The following is a 16,876-nucleotide window of genomic DNA, read 5'->3' on the forward strand; positions in this document are numbered from 1 at the left end:
CGCTGTTGTCAAATGCTGCTCTCCTGCCAAGTACACATTCTCCTTATGTTCTCTCAAATTCACAAAAAAACTTTTCTCGCAACACATATGTGATGTCGCGCCACTGTCCAAACACCAATCCACTTTCCTGAGAACGTTGATGTCTGCTGCCGCCAAAACTGTATGATTAACCTCTGCTTTGTTATTGTTTTCTTTCTTGCTGTTACAGTTTGCAGCGTAGTGTCCGCGACGACCACAACTAAAACATTTGAAGTTTTTTGCTTTTGATGTTCTGCTCGATCTTGCACCGTTATTCGTAGAATTGAATTTTCTCGATTTCATCATGTATGCTTGTGCGTCACTGCTGTTTTCTGTTGTACTATTCTGGACTTTTCTTTCTCCTTCCTCTAACAGCTTCACCTTTAAAATATCAAATGATGGCAGGGAATCTCGGGTTTCCATGGCCACGACAAATTGCTCGTACGACTTGGGTAAACACGATAATAAAATAATTACCACCAGCTCACTCTGGATTGTGATTCCTACTTCGGACAGTTTGTCCACACAGTTGGAAAACTCGTTCAGAAACTGTTGCATATTTTCACCATCAGCCATTCTCAAGTTTAATAACTTCTTATACAGAGAGACTTTTCTGACAGGTCCACTTGGACGATGGACTTCTTCCAAACGCTTCCAAGCTTCTGCTGATGTCTTGCACGACTTGATGTGGTTTAGTTGTGAAGCCTTCACACAGAGAATAAGCGTAGCCAATGCCTTCTCGTCTTGCACTTGAAATTCCTTGGCTTTGACATCTTTGGTACTCACCACCTTCCACAGGCCACTGTGTATCAGAACACTCTTCATCTGGATACACCACGCATCATAATTTTGTTCATCCAACTTTTCTATTGAGTACAGCGAATTCATCTTGTTGAGCGAACCTTTTTTCACTTCTTGATGATCGACACAAATCTGTACACCACAATTTTCCTTTTTCAATTATCTTTAGAAAAACTCTCGATTTGGACTGGCACTGGGCCCATAACCTGTTGTAATCTGTCCTTAGATTCCCAATGGATGCCTGTGGAAATTGTCTTTAATAGTTTGTCTAACCCTTTCGCAAAAGAAAAACACGACATACGATGTTCTTACAATGACGGTTTATTAAAGACTAATATAAATGTAAAACATAGTTTGCAGAAATTCATTGTGTATGTGTTAGTGTGCGAATACAAAACAGTGTTGTATTTCAACGAATAAATAATTACATTGCCATATTATTTCATATTTATCAACAAATTGAATCTGTAATTTAGGTATCTGATTAATCCAGCCTGAATCCACCACCCAAATCAAGATTTTTTATAGTGTTGAGGACTGTGTGGCGTTAGGGTGGCTAAAAATTATACGTCGTTAGCTGTACACCACCCAAGTTAAGGTGAAAGGTTAAAACGCGCCAAGAACTGTATGGCATTAGGGTGGATAAAAATGATATGTCGTTAGCGTTTTCCCCTCAAGACTCAGGCGCATCTTGTTGTACATAGCCTTGCCCCTTTATTGGACCTCTGGGGGGGTTGACCGTTTAAATGTCCATTACTCGTGGGAACAAAATGGTAAAAAAAATATAAAAAATACAAACACAAATAAAACAGAAACTGCAACACAACGTAAACGAAGGCTTCAAAAAGCGAAAGAAAAGTATAAAGCAAAACGAGCTAAAGAAAGTGAAGGTGATAGAAATAGTCGATTACAGAAACGACGGGAACAATTAGCGTCAAAAACACCTGTGCAATATGAGGCCAGGTTAAAAAAGCAACGTCAGCGATATACACAAATGACGGCGTCAGAAACGCCTGAAGAATATGGGTTAACAAAGCAACGTGAGCGATACACACAGATGATAGCGTCAGAAACGCCTGAAGAATATGAAGCCAATTTAACAAAACAATGGGAGCGATACACACAGATGTGTGTTGCCTTTACTACTATCATGGGCTTCTACAATACATAAAATGCAGGGCAGCACTGTGGATCACGCAGTCGTATACTTAGGTGCGAAACTGTTTGAAGAAGGCGTAGGCTTGACCTTCTTCAAACAGTTTCGCTCTTAGTAGAGTAAGATCTTTGCAGGGACTACGTATAGAGGAGATGAACTGCAATAAACTAACGGGCAAGAAACCTTGCAATAATGAAGCACTAAATGAATTAAACAGAATGCGAAATAAAAACTTAAAACTAGAAAATAAAAATAGGTAAAAAACTTTTTAAGTTAAACGGTTTTATGTTAAACATACATTGCAATGTTTAAGATAAATTTACTAAAAACCAAAAAATAATAAAATAGATACAGTCGTGGGAATTATAAACATATGCATAGACTAGACTAAAATAAAACCGTGGGGCACGTCAATTGTCTACGAATTATCGACTTAATGTGCGATAGAAGAATCGTTTAATTCGTCGTTAGGCAGTTGGCCCGCAGACGGTGAGGAAATTACTTACTATTTTCTTGCTCATGGAAATTCCAATAGTTATACACTCCATGTAAATAAAAGAGATGTTTCAACTAGTTTATCGTTGGACATTCACACTGCTGGCTGGCGAGGAATCGTTTCACTGCTCGTAGTTTTTCTTTAATCGACAAAGTACTACTCGCTCACCACTATGAAACCCTAAAACTCGCTTATAATCGAGCTTGCTAGCTTGTTTCCACATTCTAGCCCTACTTATCACACGTCCATCGTTGTCGGTTGAACAACTGCCTAATTATAGTGTAACATCAAAAAACAAACATTGTAATCAACGATTGTAGACAGTTTACGTGCCCCACGGTTTTATTTTAGTCTAGTCTATGCATATGTTTATAATTCCCACGACTGTATCTATTTTATTATTTTTTGGTTTTTAGTAAATTTATCTTAAACATTGCAATGTATGTTTAACATAAAACCGTTTAACTTAAAAAGTTTTTTACCTATTTTTATTTATACATAGTAATTATTTTTTTGAGTAGTTCTAATATCCCTCCCTTGTTATATTTAAGCTATTTTATATAATATTAAATTGAACATTATACTGTAGTATACAGCCTTAAGGTCGAAAGACTGGGCATATGAAAATTGAAAAAAATAAATAAATAAATCAAATAATTCGAATATCAAATGGAATTCTCAAATTACAAATGAAATAATTCGAATTCCAAATGAAATTTTCAAATTACAAATGAAATTATTCGAATTACATGTGAAAATGGTGTAGATGAAAAGGTCCAGCATTACAAAAGAGAACTTCTGGATCAACAAGCATATCAAGCGCGTTTGAATATCATTAATACGTGCGCAGTTGCAGATGCCATAGGCAGCTATAGTTTGAATGCGGACCTCGGAGCACATACCCCATCGCAGCTGAGGAGAATCAGCTGCCACGACAAACCACTCTAGTGGATCTGTGGTTACATCCCATCGAAGCGCCCACGTTGCTGGAACTGGAGATTGACCCAGAGTCAGATTAACCCAATCCCTGCGAAGACATTTTTTTTCGATTTTTTTCGTGAAAATTCTCTCTTTTACTAATTTTGACCTCCTGAATCCGAAAATCACAATGAAATTGCTGTATTTTTATCCGTTTACCCGTTATTTCCCGGTACCATATGGAACCACCGCAGGAACTGCTTATAAAATTATTCAAATAAAATACATCTTTAGTTTGTTTGGGTAATTCATGTAGTTTTATTAATAAATTAAGTAATATAGTCTATTTACATATTTTTGAGATCAATGATATTTCAAATTAAAAAAATGCGAACTTTACATTTTCCAATCAATTTTGTTGGCTGAAAATGTGATATTTTTTGAAGCATGGATAAATGCATAAGGCCACATCGCATTTGTCGCACTTTGTTCGAGACCGACGTATGCAATATAAGTTTTGACATCGTCTTTTGGTGCTTTCGCATGGAAAGTGATCCACTCCATCGAAGCGATCACATATTGGAATATGTTGACGGGGGACAGTTTTATTTGCCACATGAATCGACACAGAATTGCAATAATGCATAGCGATTTTTCTTCGGAATTCCAGTTGCGATATATTACTGCCAGCTTTTCTCTGAAGTATCCAAGCATTTTGAACAGACACATCCAACAACCATGTGAATATGGACCACCACCATTTATTTTTCCGTACGCCTAAGAAATTAAAATCAATCAAAATATTAAATTTTTCATAGAACTCTAAATAAATAAATACAAATAACTTACCGCATCTGTAATTAGCAATGTTTTGGTCCATTCGATCTGTACCACCCATAAATTTATTATACATTTCAATTGAGTATGGTCGATCTAGCTGCACACGTTGTTTTGTGTCTCGATTGAACCGATTAGCCTTTTTTACAGGATCTTTGCCATGCAATGTCGAGGCAACACAGACGCATTTATTATCACGCCACTTGGTAATGGAGGTGTTGTGATCCTTCAGAACAATACCATCAATTTTACCTCGCTCAGCTTTGTTCATTTGCTGATTACTGGATAAAGGACAATTGTGAGGAATACGCATTTCTCGAATTGTTCCTGTCGCAGAATGGCCAATTCTCTTCAAATAATCAAGTACGGGAATGCTAGTGAAAAGATTATCAAAGTAAAATGAATAGCTCAATTTATTCATGTGATCAAGAAACTCCTGAATCATTTGAAGCAATGGAGCTATACATTTTCCATAGTTCTTTTCTAATCCTGGATTAATACGAGGATTTTCACCTTGATATATTTCGAAATTGATCAAATATCCATCAGGTGTATTCAAGGACCACACTTTGTAACCGAAACGCAATGGCTTTCCTTTTATAAATTGTTTGCAACTATGTCTACCAAATATTTGATCATAGATTCATCGTACGACAAATTTTCTTCCGGGTGTAAGTTTTTCATAAAATTTTCCTTTAGTCTGTCGGTAAGTGGTCGCAATTTCCACATTTTGTCGTTTGGATTCATTTTAGTTTTGGAAGCGAAATGAATGTACCTTTCAATTTGAAGAAACCGATCGCGAGTCATAGCTTTTATGGCCATTTCATTATGAAGATCGCTATCAAGGCTCCAGTAGAATTGTTTATTTGGAAGATTGTTGTAGCCTGTAACAATCAATATGCCAATGAAAACTCTTAGTTCATCCTCCGAAATATTTGGATTCTTTTGGGAAATCAGCACACCATATTCATTGCTTTCACTGCTAATCATTTGCAACAAATCATCGTCAAAGAATTGTTCAAATAAGACATGAGCCTCCTTGTTGCAATCCATGAAGCTTGAGTCTGGAAAAATTGGTTTCGAGGCATGAAATGCAGACTTGGACCATTTAAATCTGTCTTTCAATTTTGGTACATTTTTCGGAATATTTATTTCTGGGCCAGCATAGCAGCATTGATTCGATGCACTCTTCGAAATATTAGAATTTTCGATTTCAGGCATTTCTTCGTCGATTCCCTTCTCCAAGACAACATCATCGTCATTCGATCCATGAAATACGATTTCGGCTGTCTGACACAACTGATTGTGGTGTAAATCCAAAATCGTTCCACCTTCGTTTTCATCTGCTTCATCTTCAGCTGAATCATACGCTGGCTCAGGAGGTTGCACATAAACGGCAATTTCTTCATCTCCACCATCCTCGTCATTCAACGAGTCTAAATACTCGTGAACTTCATACAGCTTCATACTTAAAATAGACAGTAATAAATACAAATTAAATAAAAACCTTGCAAATGTACAACTAATGAATTTCTGCGTTATGTAAGTGTAATTTATCTACTTACGTATTTTTTTTTTTTTTGTTTTTCATTGTAAGAAGATCAAAAAATCACTTTAGGAAAAGAGTTACTTTTGCGAACGTTAAACTGCACAGGTCAAATGTCACTTTATGAATGGAAAGGACAGACACATGAATAAACAATTAGAAAATACAAAAAACCCGCAAAAAACACGTGTCCAACTGTTTTTTACCTGCAATTTTGTGCATATTGTTTGCTAGCGTTTAAACGATCAGTGACTTTATTGTTTTATAACGCGTCCCTGCGGTGGTTCCATATGGTACCACTTTTTTTGAATACAATTTTTTAAAAACAAAAACATTTTTTTTGTGTGCGAATTTTTGCCATTATGTAATCTTTTGTCCACTTTCATTATGTGTTCATGGTTTGTTTGAAAAAATATAGAAGTATGTGTAATTTTCACTTTCAACTTGCGATAACACATTTTTTTCACTTTTTTGATAATTTTTTTTTGTACCTGTTTAATTTGCTTCTAGAACTGCACGTGTAACTCGTATGGCCAAAACGTAAGAGAGAAAAAGTTAGCTGCATGTGTTTACTGTTAGAAAATTTTTTTAACGAGATCAAAATATTATGTTTGTAATTTTTTTTCTGCTGACGCGCAAAACACTAAAAGTGGTTCCATATGGAACCACCGCAGTGATTGGGTTAAACAGAACAAAGAATATATAAAGATATAATAGGGGATGGAAGATACCAAGGAACGGTCCTGACCGGCTTTAACATGGCAAAGCCCAGGATTTATCTTGGTCCCTCCTTCATCTCAAGTGGACACTAACCTCCCCGTGGTGTCACCTGGGGAACTGCCATTAACACCCGTTAAAGGTAGTGAGCTAAAATGTGCCGCTCGTTCACCCATAAGAACATTAAAAACTTGGGTTTGAGCGTCTGGTTAGCAACCCTCCCCTAGAAAAACAGCCTACTATGAAAAAACGAAAGAAAAGAAAAACAAACCCCTCTAAAGTTGACGAAACCCGCAAACGTTTTAAGGACCTTGATCTGCGGATCTGCACCTGGAATGTTCGCACTCTTTATAGGGAAGGTGCAGTTTACGCATTGGCAGATGTACTTGAAAAGTACAAGGCCGACATTACTGACATACAGGAAATACGATGGAACGGGAAAGGCGTCACAACAGCACCTAAAGGTGACGCACTGTATTATAGCTGCCATGACACAAAGCATGAGTTTGGTTTCGGATTTGTAGTAAGTCGGAGGTTAAAAAATCTGGTCTCCAGCTTCACCCCAGTGAATGAAAGACTCGCTGCAATTCGTTTAAAAGCAAAATTCTTCAACATCAGCTCTATTTGCGCTCATGCTCCCACTGAAGACAAGGACGAACAGACCAAAGATATATTTTACGAGCGCTTAAAAGAAACTTATGACCGTTGCCCTGCCCATGACATTAAAATTATACTAGGTGATTTTAATGCCAAAATCGGAAAGGAGAATATCTTTGGCCCAACAGTCGGGAAATTCAGTTTCCACAGTGAAGCATCTGACAATGGTATGAGGCTGATAGTCTTTGCAGCTGCAAGAAACATGGTAGTTAGCAGTACCAGATTTAAGCATCTCGATATTCATAAGGGCGCCTGGCTGTCGCCAGATCAAAGAACAAGAAATCAAATTGATCACGTTGTGATAGATGGAAGACATGCATCAAGCGTGTTGGATGTACGATCGTTCCGAGGTGCAAACATAGACTCGGACCACTACCTTGTTGCAGCAAAGGTACGTACCAGATTACCATTTTAAATTTTACATTAGTGCGTAAAAGTATATTGTATACGAATAAAGTTATACGACATGGTTTTTATTAACCGTCTGTCGGGATTTGATAAATAATTATATAGCTGTGACCAACAGTAATCACCATTTAACACATTGATTACTTCATTATCTGTTAATATTGATTTGTTAAAGAAGTGTCGTTTTCTAATATATTTGAATATTGGACATCTCCCACTAAAGTGTTGGGTACTTTCTGCTTCTCCCATGTTGCAGATTGAACACAAATTGTTTCCATCCAATCTATAGGAGTTGTTGTTTAGCCCCAGCATGCTACCTCTCGCTCTCATTATGTAAGATATTTGAAATTGTGTATACTGATATATACAATATGTTGCGCCTGCATCTAGGAATTTATAAATACGTTGTTCACTTTCTTGTGATTTAAAACGATTTATGTTGTAGTTTTCGCTTATTATTTCCGAAATTAACTTTTGGCTTGCATTGTACCAGTTTTCCTTGTTAATATCAATGTTGTGGCTATCAATATTGTAGGAAGTTAAACGATCCTTAAAGTTTTTGTACCAGGATATGTTTTTTTAGTTTTGTTTTTGTTGCGAGGGTGTGTGGAAGTCTATGACTGTCGATTTCAAACAGTAATTTTGCCATGTATTTCAGATGAAGTGAGTACGTATATATAAACCCTGGTTCATATCCTGTTTCTAGAGCTAAGACGTAGTTCGGGGTATTTTCTGGGAGCCTTAGAATGCGTTTCATGAAAAATCTGTAAAGTTTGTCTATGTCTTCAAAGTACATATTTCCCCATATCTGTGCTCCATAGCTCTGTATGGAACGACACACTGCAAAGAACATTTTCCACTTGGCTGACATCGAAATGTTTGTTTTCTTTATAAAATTCTATCTATATTCATTTACAACTTTTAGTTCTTCTCCATTGTAGTACCATTTATCTTCTGACGTTAGTCTGCCTCCTTTACGAAAAATCATTACTTCTGATTTTGTTTGATTTACTTGCATTCACCATTATTCGCAATATTGGGCAAGTTTATTTATCATTTGTTGTAATATTTCTGGATCATCTGACATAATTACAATTTCGTCCGCATACATCAATAGTCTTACATTTACCACGTCTATGTGGAGACCACCTTCAAGAGCATCATGCAGATCATTCAAATATATTTTTCTGATCGCACATCAGTTCTTTTTTTTGAGTTCCAGTAAAGGGTTTTACCGTCTATAATTATCTGGTCACCTCGAACGCCGATTTTCTTTTTATCGTTTAGTTTATGTAATACTTTTTTAATTGAAGCATAATTTTTTTCTTCTCCAATCTTGGTCCGCTTAAATCTCTTTCAATAAAAATATTAGTTCCACCTAGGTTCTTGGTATTTTTCAAGATTTCATTCACCATATTGGAAGATTGCAGCTCGACTACCACGGTCATTTTTTCATCTTTGTGGTGCAACTTCTTCACATACTCAATATTTATATCCTCTTTGATTTTTAAGTTGCTTTTAAATAGTTTCCTCACTGCACCATGCAGTGAGTTTTGACTTGGCAGCCCTATGACAATATTTTTTTTTCTCCCAAGTTCTTCTTGTAAACGTTCTATTCGGCGATTATCATTTTCTTTCTCTTCTCTCAACTTTTTTAACTCAGTTAGAATTTCAACATTTCGTTCCTCAAACGCTGAACTTCACTAGCAAAATGGCCGCTACTTCGTATGCGGAAAGGGAATAATATACAAATAAACAATATTTCATATGAAAATGGTGGACACTGAAAATTTTGATGTACTAATACCTATTTTAATTGATATTTAATTTCTTTTAAGTATGTACTGTTCATATACCTTATGTTCGAATTTCCAAAAAATACCCATTTTAAATTCCATTCCATGTTTTATTAGAACGGTACGGGTATTTTGAAGATTTTATTCACATTTTCCAACCGAAGTATCTGTAATTTCGGCATTTGTGATATCAACATGTAGAAAACCTTTAGTCAAAAAATTTTACTTAATGCGCACGCTTTGTTTGACATGGCCCCTATATATAACTGTTATTTTTTACACATTTTAATTTACCCCTTTTTGTTCACAGGGGATAAAACCCTTCTTGTAAAACAATAGTCGCATAGATCTACGTTTTCAAATGTACTTTCTAAAACGTTCAGAATAAAAAAGAAACAATTTTGTTCAAAAGATACGTTTGACTGTTTGATTTCAGTGTAAAATTTAGAAACCACCTTCGCGTTAACATGAAAGCATTAGCACACTATTCGATACAATTTTAAAACTCCATGGTATTACTTGCAGAAACATTGCATACATTTTAAAGACGGATTTTTATAGACATTCTCAATACCAATGCTTCAATATTCAGTACTACTTAATATTTCTATTACACTTATTGTACTAACACCTCTAACAGTGGAACTGACAACTTCTCCTTAGCTCAGTACCAAATTTATTGCACTTTCGTACTTTGTGCACACTAACTATAAAATCCAGCATCATCCAACATCAAATTTGGTACTTTTTTGTATTTCCAATACCAACTCAATAATTCAGTCCTTAGCGACCTCCATACTTAATTTCAGAATTGTATGCATTTCAAAAACTCCTTATCTGAACACCAACAAACCAACAAACAACCAAATTTAGTACTTATAATAGGTAAACGTGTCAAAAATAACATCGCTATATCCCAACTGTGATAATTATTTACAATTTCAGTTGAACAATTTTAAACAAATTTTGTGGCGTTTAGTAATTTTCGTTAACGTATCTCAACGCAACACACCAACAGCGTCTATAATACCAAATTTCAGATTTCCACCGTTATTCTTATACCATTTAATACTTTTCGTACGAAAGTTCGAATTTCAATAACTACCTCAATCCTCCACTCCAAATTGTACCCATATCTAAATGGTACCAAATTTAGTACCATTCGGAAATTCGTACTTATGTGTAAAAAAGTAGTTCCAAATTTCTGGTTTCCAGCTCTATCCGTTCACCCAAATCCAAATTGTACTAAATTTAGTACCATTTAGAAGTTTTCGTACACATGAGTACGAATTTCCAAAACCATTTCCTTCTATAAACACCACTTCCCAACCTTGATTTCCATACCAAATTCCAGGATTCTAGCTATATCGGTTGAAATTATACAACTGGTACTAAATTTAGTAACTTTTAATACACTTATAGGTCGAATTTCCAAAAAACCCTTTGGTACATCTTTCTAACTCTCCATCGGTGACCCACATTCTAAATTTCAGAATTCCCGCTCTATCCGTTCACCCAAATCCAAATTGTACTAAATTTAGTACCATTTAGAACTTTTCGTACACATGAGTACTAATTTCCAAAACCATTTCCTTTTATAAACACCACTTCCCAACCTTGATTTCCATAACAAATTCCAAGTTTCTAGCTAAATCCCTTCAAAATATACAATTCGTAAAAAAAAATTAGTACTTTTCGTACACTTAGAGGTCGAATTTCCAAAAACACTTTGGTACATCTTTCTAACTCTCCACCAGTTACCCTCATTCCAAATTTCAGAATTCTAGCTCTTCCCGTTTGCCTAATACAAAGGGTACAATATTTAGTACTTTTTAGTACTTTTCGTACCCTTCTAGGTCGAATTTCCAAAAACCCAGCCTTATCTCACCCCTACGTGGACCTATATTGACAAATCTCTGCAAGGATATTTTCTACATATTGAGAAGTCACTGTGCCAAATTTGAGCCAATATGATTGTAAAATGTGGCTAATAGGTAAAAAATACCTTAAATCGGGAGGTACGGCTATATGGGGGCTACATCAAAACATGGATCCAGGGACTCAATTTTCAATACATTTAATACTATTGATATAAGAAAGTTTTGAGCCAAATTTTGTCAGCCTACGTCAAGTGGTTCGGCAGATGATGAGTTTTTAACCAATATTTGGGTAAATACTCGAAATCGATGTACCCTTATATGGGGGCTATAAGAAAACGTAGACCTACGTTGACAAAATACAATACAATACCAGATGTTCTCTTGATATAAGTAAGATTTGAGCCAAATTTCGTCAGTCTACGTCAAGTGGTTCGGCAGTTAAAGAGTTTTTACGAAAAATCATTACTTCTGATTTTGTTTGATTTACTTGCATTCACCATTATTCGCAATATTGGGCAAGTTTATTTATCATTTGTTGTAATATTTCTGGATCATCTGACATAATTACAATTTCGTCCGCATACATCAATAGTCTTACATTTACCACGTCTATGTGGAGACCACCTTCAAGAGCATCATGAAGATCATTCAAATATATTTTTCTGATCGCACATCAGTTCTTTTTTTTGAGTTCCAGTAAAGGGTTTTACCGTCTATAATTATCTGGTCACCTCGAACGCCGATTTTCTTTTTATCGTTTAGTTTATGTAATACTTTTTTAATTGAAGCATAATTTTTTTCTTCTCCAATCTTGGTCCGCTTAAATCTCTTTCAATAAAAATATTAGTTCCACCTAGGTTCTTGGTATTTTTCATGATTTCATTCACCATATTGGAAGATTGCAGCTCGACTACCACGGTCATTTTTTCATCTTTGTGGTGCAACTTCTTCACATACTCAATATTTATATCCTCTTTGATTTTTAAGTTGCTTTTAAATAGTTTCCTCACTGCACCATGCAGTGAGTTTTGACTTGGCAGCCCTATGACAATATTTTTTTTCTCCCAAGTTCTTCTTCTAAACATTCTATTCGGCGATTATCATTTTCTTTCTCTTCTCTTAACTTTTTTAACTCAGTTAGAATTTCAACATTTCGTTCCTCAAACGCTGAACTTCATCTTTGACTCCTTTTATAGTATACTAGCAAAATGGCCGCTACTTCGTATGCGGAAAGGGAATAATATACAAATAAACAATATTGCATATGAAAATGGTGGACACTGAAAATTTTGATGTACTAATACCTATTTTAATTGATATTTAATTTCTTTTAAGTATGTACTGTTCATATACCTTATGTTCGAATTTCCAAAAAATACCCATTTTACATTCCATTCCATGTTTTATTAGAACGGTACGGGTATTTTGAAGATTTTATTCACATTTTCCAATCGAAGTATCTGTAATTTCGGCATTTGTGATATCAACATGTAGAAAACCTTTAGTCAAAAAATTTTACTTAATGCGCACGCTTTGTTTGACATGGCCCCTATATATAACTGTTATTTTTTACACATTTTAATTTACCCCTTTTTGTTCACAGGGGATAAAACCCTTCTTGTAAAACAATAGTCGCATAGATCTACGTTTTCAAATGTACTTTCTAAAACGTTCAGAATATAAAAGAAACAATTTTGTTCAAAAGATACGTTTGACTGTTTGATTTCAGTGTAAAATTAAGAAACCACATTCGATACAATTTTAAAACTCCATGGTATTACTTGCAGAAACATTGCATACATTTTAAAGGCGGATTTTTATAGACATTCTCAATACCAGTGCTTCAATATTTAGTACTATTAATACTTCTATTACACTTATTGTACTAACACCTCTAACAGTGGAACTGACAACTTCTCCTTAGCCCAATACCAAATTTATTGCACTTTCGTACTTTGTGCACACTAACTATAAAATCCAGCATCATCCAACATCAAATTTGGTACTTTTTTGTATTTCCAATACCAACTCAATAATTCAGTCCTTAGCGACCTCCATACTTAGTTTCAGAATTGTATGCATTTCAAAAACTCCTTATCTGAACACCAACAAACCAGCAAACAACCAAATTTAGTACTTATAATAGGTAAACGTGTCAAAAATAACATCGCGATATCCCAACTGTGATAATTATTTACAATTTCGGTTGAACAATTTTAAACAAATTTTGTGGCGTTTAGTAATTTTCGTTAACTTATCTCAACGCAACACACCAACAGCGTCTATAATACCAAATTTCAGAATTCCACCGTTATTCTTATACCATTTAATACTTTTCGTACGAAAGTTCGAATTTCAATAACTACCTCAATCCTCCACTCCAAATTGTACCCATATCTAAATGGTACCAAATTTAGTACCATTCGGAAATTTGTACACATAAGAACGAATTTCTGAAATCTGTCTCAATCCTCCACGCAAAAGTAATCATAATTCCAAATTTCACGATACTTTTCGTACACGTAAGTACGAATTTCCAAAACTACCTCAATCCTGTACTCCAACAGTAATTATTATTACAAATTCTAGGTTCCCAGCTCTATCTGTTCACCCTTATCCAAATTATACCAAATTTATTACCATTTAATACTTTTCGTGCACATAAGTAAAACTTTCCAAAGCTATTTCCATAACTCAATCCTACCCTACAACAGTAATCGTAATTCCAAGTTTCCGGTTTGCAGCTCTATCCGTTCATCAAAATCCAAATTGTACCAAATTTAGAACAGTTAATACTTTTCGTACATATAAGTACGAATTTCCAAAACTACCGCATTCCTATACTTCAACAGTAATCACTATTCCAAATTTTAGGATTCCGGACCCTTGCAGATATCTTTGTGTTTTTCAGTCTAGTAGTTTATGAAACCCCAGAAAATATAGTGGGACTAATAATTTGGGGATCCAAGAGCGCTATGAAGTTTTTCTTGTGGAGAATATATGCTCCTGAGCTTCTAAATATACGAATTCCTGAGTTTTCTCATAAATTTTATAGTTTTCACAACATTCCAAGGGGCAAATTACATGCATAAGCCTTCGAATTGCCGTGTAATAAGGTCTGGTACAATCCTCGAGCATCCATTGAATCAGCAATGTGAAAGTATCCGACATTTATAGCGCTTTAAGTAACCCTAACGATCATAATACGAGAGCATAGTAGTTAACAGTGTAATTTCATAAAAATTTCATGCATTCTTTGGCGGTTCTTTTATTTTAATGCTTTGTAAACTTTAGGAGCGGATTTGTAGAATAATGTTGTACATTTCTGATTGAGTTAAGTTCCAAAAGTTATATCAGACTTGGTAATTCCAAGGTTCTTGCGTGTAATTTGAGCCTTGGAATGCTGTGAAAACTATAAAATTAATGAAAAACTCAGGAATTCGTATACTTAGCGAAGCTCAGGAGGATATATAATCCATAAGAACAACTTCAGAGTGCTCTAGGATCTCAAAATAATTAGTCCCACTGTATTTCCTGGGGTTTCATAAACTACTGTACCGTGTCCCAGGTATGGTGACACGTTTACAGGCAAGTTTACGCTACGTCATCCAATAATGCCGATATTTGCAGACAATAATTGCAATACAACCGTGCAATTCGTCATGCAATTACCTGAAGTTGGTTGCAGTTCACAGGTCTAAACAGGAAACTGTCAAAGCTGTGAGTGCCCAGCCAACTTCACTTTCTTTCCCTTTTTGCAATTTGGTGATGATGACATGGAGCGGAGTTGGACTGAGGCGAGGAATTCATAATTAGAATCACGTCACACCACAAGCCAACGATTCCAGAAAACTGAAGACTTTTTTATTTGCCAAATATCCTTTGGAAATTTCTGAAGACGCTCATCCAGTAATTAATTTCCCTAACGAGGGAGCACAGTTAAAAAAGAGGATCCACAAATAATTGGTCCCAATCTCAGCGTGTCTCCAGTGTCCACCAAATCTCAGCGAGTTTTCGTCATTCTGTCACCGGCAAAGCCGATATTTTTTTGCCGCTTATCTACCACTTCAAAAACCAACCAGCCCAACACCTGCAGCCAACCGTATTTTTTTGTGAGTAAGTCAAAGAGCAGACTCGGAAGTGTCCACACAAAAAGAACTGTCTCAGTCAGCAGCCGCCAAATGAATGTTTGGAAAGACAGTTTTGAGGCCCCAAACCAACGTGAATAGAGTTCATAAAGTTAGTGGTGTCTCAGAAAAGTAATTATATTTGGTAGTCATTCATGCACCAAATACGCGTTTTTATTACTAGTGGCATCAATACTCATTGGCATCACTTTTAGTACAAGAGCATAATTTGATTCGATCAGCTGTTTATTGTGTTCAGAGAAGTGATGTATCTGTAGTAGATGTATCTGCATAGCTATCCCGTTTTACAAAAACATATGGAACTTAGAGCTTCACTTTTTATATGTTAAAAGTGCCAAATAAAGTAAAAAAAAATCTTTAGCTAGGCTCCAGAATATTCTTGTTGGAAAAGTGTTCCAAAAATAGCCAAAGTTCTCCCAAAACTTATGACAGTGAATAATTTCATTCACTTATTTTCTACTTGACAAGTTTGGCTAATTTGACATAGTGATTGCTGGCATCCGATTTGCAGATAAATGCAGAATTTTTACAAAAATTGTAATTTTTACATTCCCGTACATTTGGAACAATTTTATATTAATATCAATATTTGACAAATCGTTCATTCTTAAGTTTTGCTAAAAAAAATCAACAATTTTATTTTGCCACGCGAATGCACATTTTTTGTCCTTGTTTTCAATTTTAAGATATAGTGTTACAGCAGAAGTTTTTTGTTGAAACAATTCAGCGATGCATCTACCTTTATGATTGCATAATGTCAAAAACAGTACAAAATGTCAACACGGCTTTTGACAGATTAGGCCATAAAAAGAAAAAAATTGTAATCAGCTGTTAGCTGTGGCCTACCTTTCCTTTATTCTACCATGAAGATAACACTGAAAATAAGCACCAAAGTGTCAGAAGAAAATTTGGAACTCTGCAACAACCACAGAGACAGATTCACCCCATACAAAATTATAAGTGTGTTTATAATAGAGTTCATAAAGTTAGTGGTGTCTCAGAAAAGTAATTATATTTGGTAGCCATTCATGCACCAAATACGCGTTTTTATTACAAGTGGCATCAATACTCATTGGCATCACTTTTAGTACAAGAGCATAATTTGATTCGATCAGCGGTTTATTGTGTTCAGAGAAGTGATAGAAGAGCAAAAGAACAAAGAAACGTAAACAAAAGGAACGTATATTCTGCTCGCCAAACAATAACTGATAAATATATTGAAACACACGAGAAAGTGGGAAAGCCAACAGCCAAGACTTAGTGCTGTTTTACATTTAAGCGACTTGTCTTACGATTTTTTGTCTCCTCTTTGTGGTGGTTATTCTTGTTAGGCAGAGTTGCAAAACATAGTAAGAGAAATTGAAACAAAATTTAGTTTTGCAATGAATTTTGTGCATAAAAAATCATTTAAAGCATAAAATGTTTATTTGTTATAAGCATTTAAAAATTTGTATAACATATTTTTATAAAATACCTTCTTTTTACATTAAGTATTTTT

General features: G+C 35.2%; 1 protein-coding gene across 2 annotated transcripts in view; it reads right to left on the reverse strand.

Moving 5' to 3' along the window:
- Positions 1-16,876, reverse strand: part of LOC141386963 (alpha/beta hydrolase domain-containing protein 17B) — a 388,243-nt gene that overhangs the window by 261,667 nt on the left and 109,700 nt on the right. The gene's annotated exons all lie outside the window — the stretch shown is intronic.

Source organism: Musca autumnalis, unplaced genomic scaffold (genome assembly GCF_047663935.1).
Source record: "Musca autumnalis isolate F117 unplaced genomic scaffold, ASM4766393v1 scaffold_1, whole genome shotgun sequence".
Lineage (NCBI taxonomy): Eukaryota > Metazoa > Arthropoda > Insecta > Diptera > Muscidae > Musca > Musca autumnalis.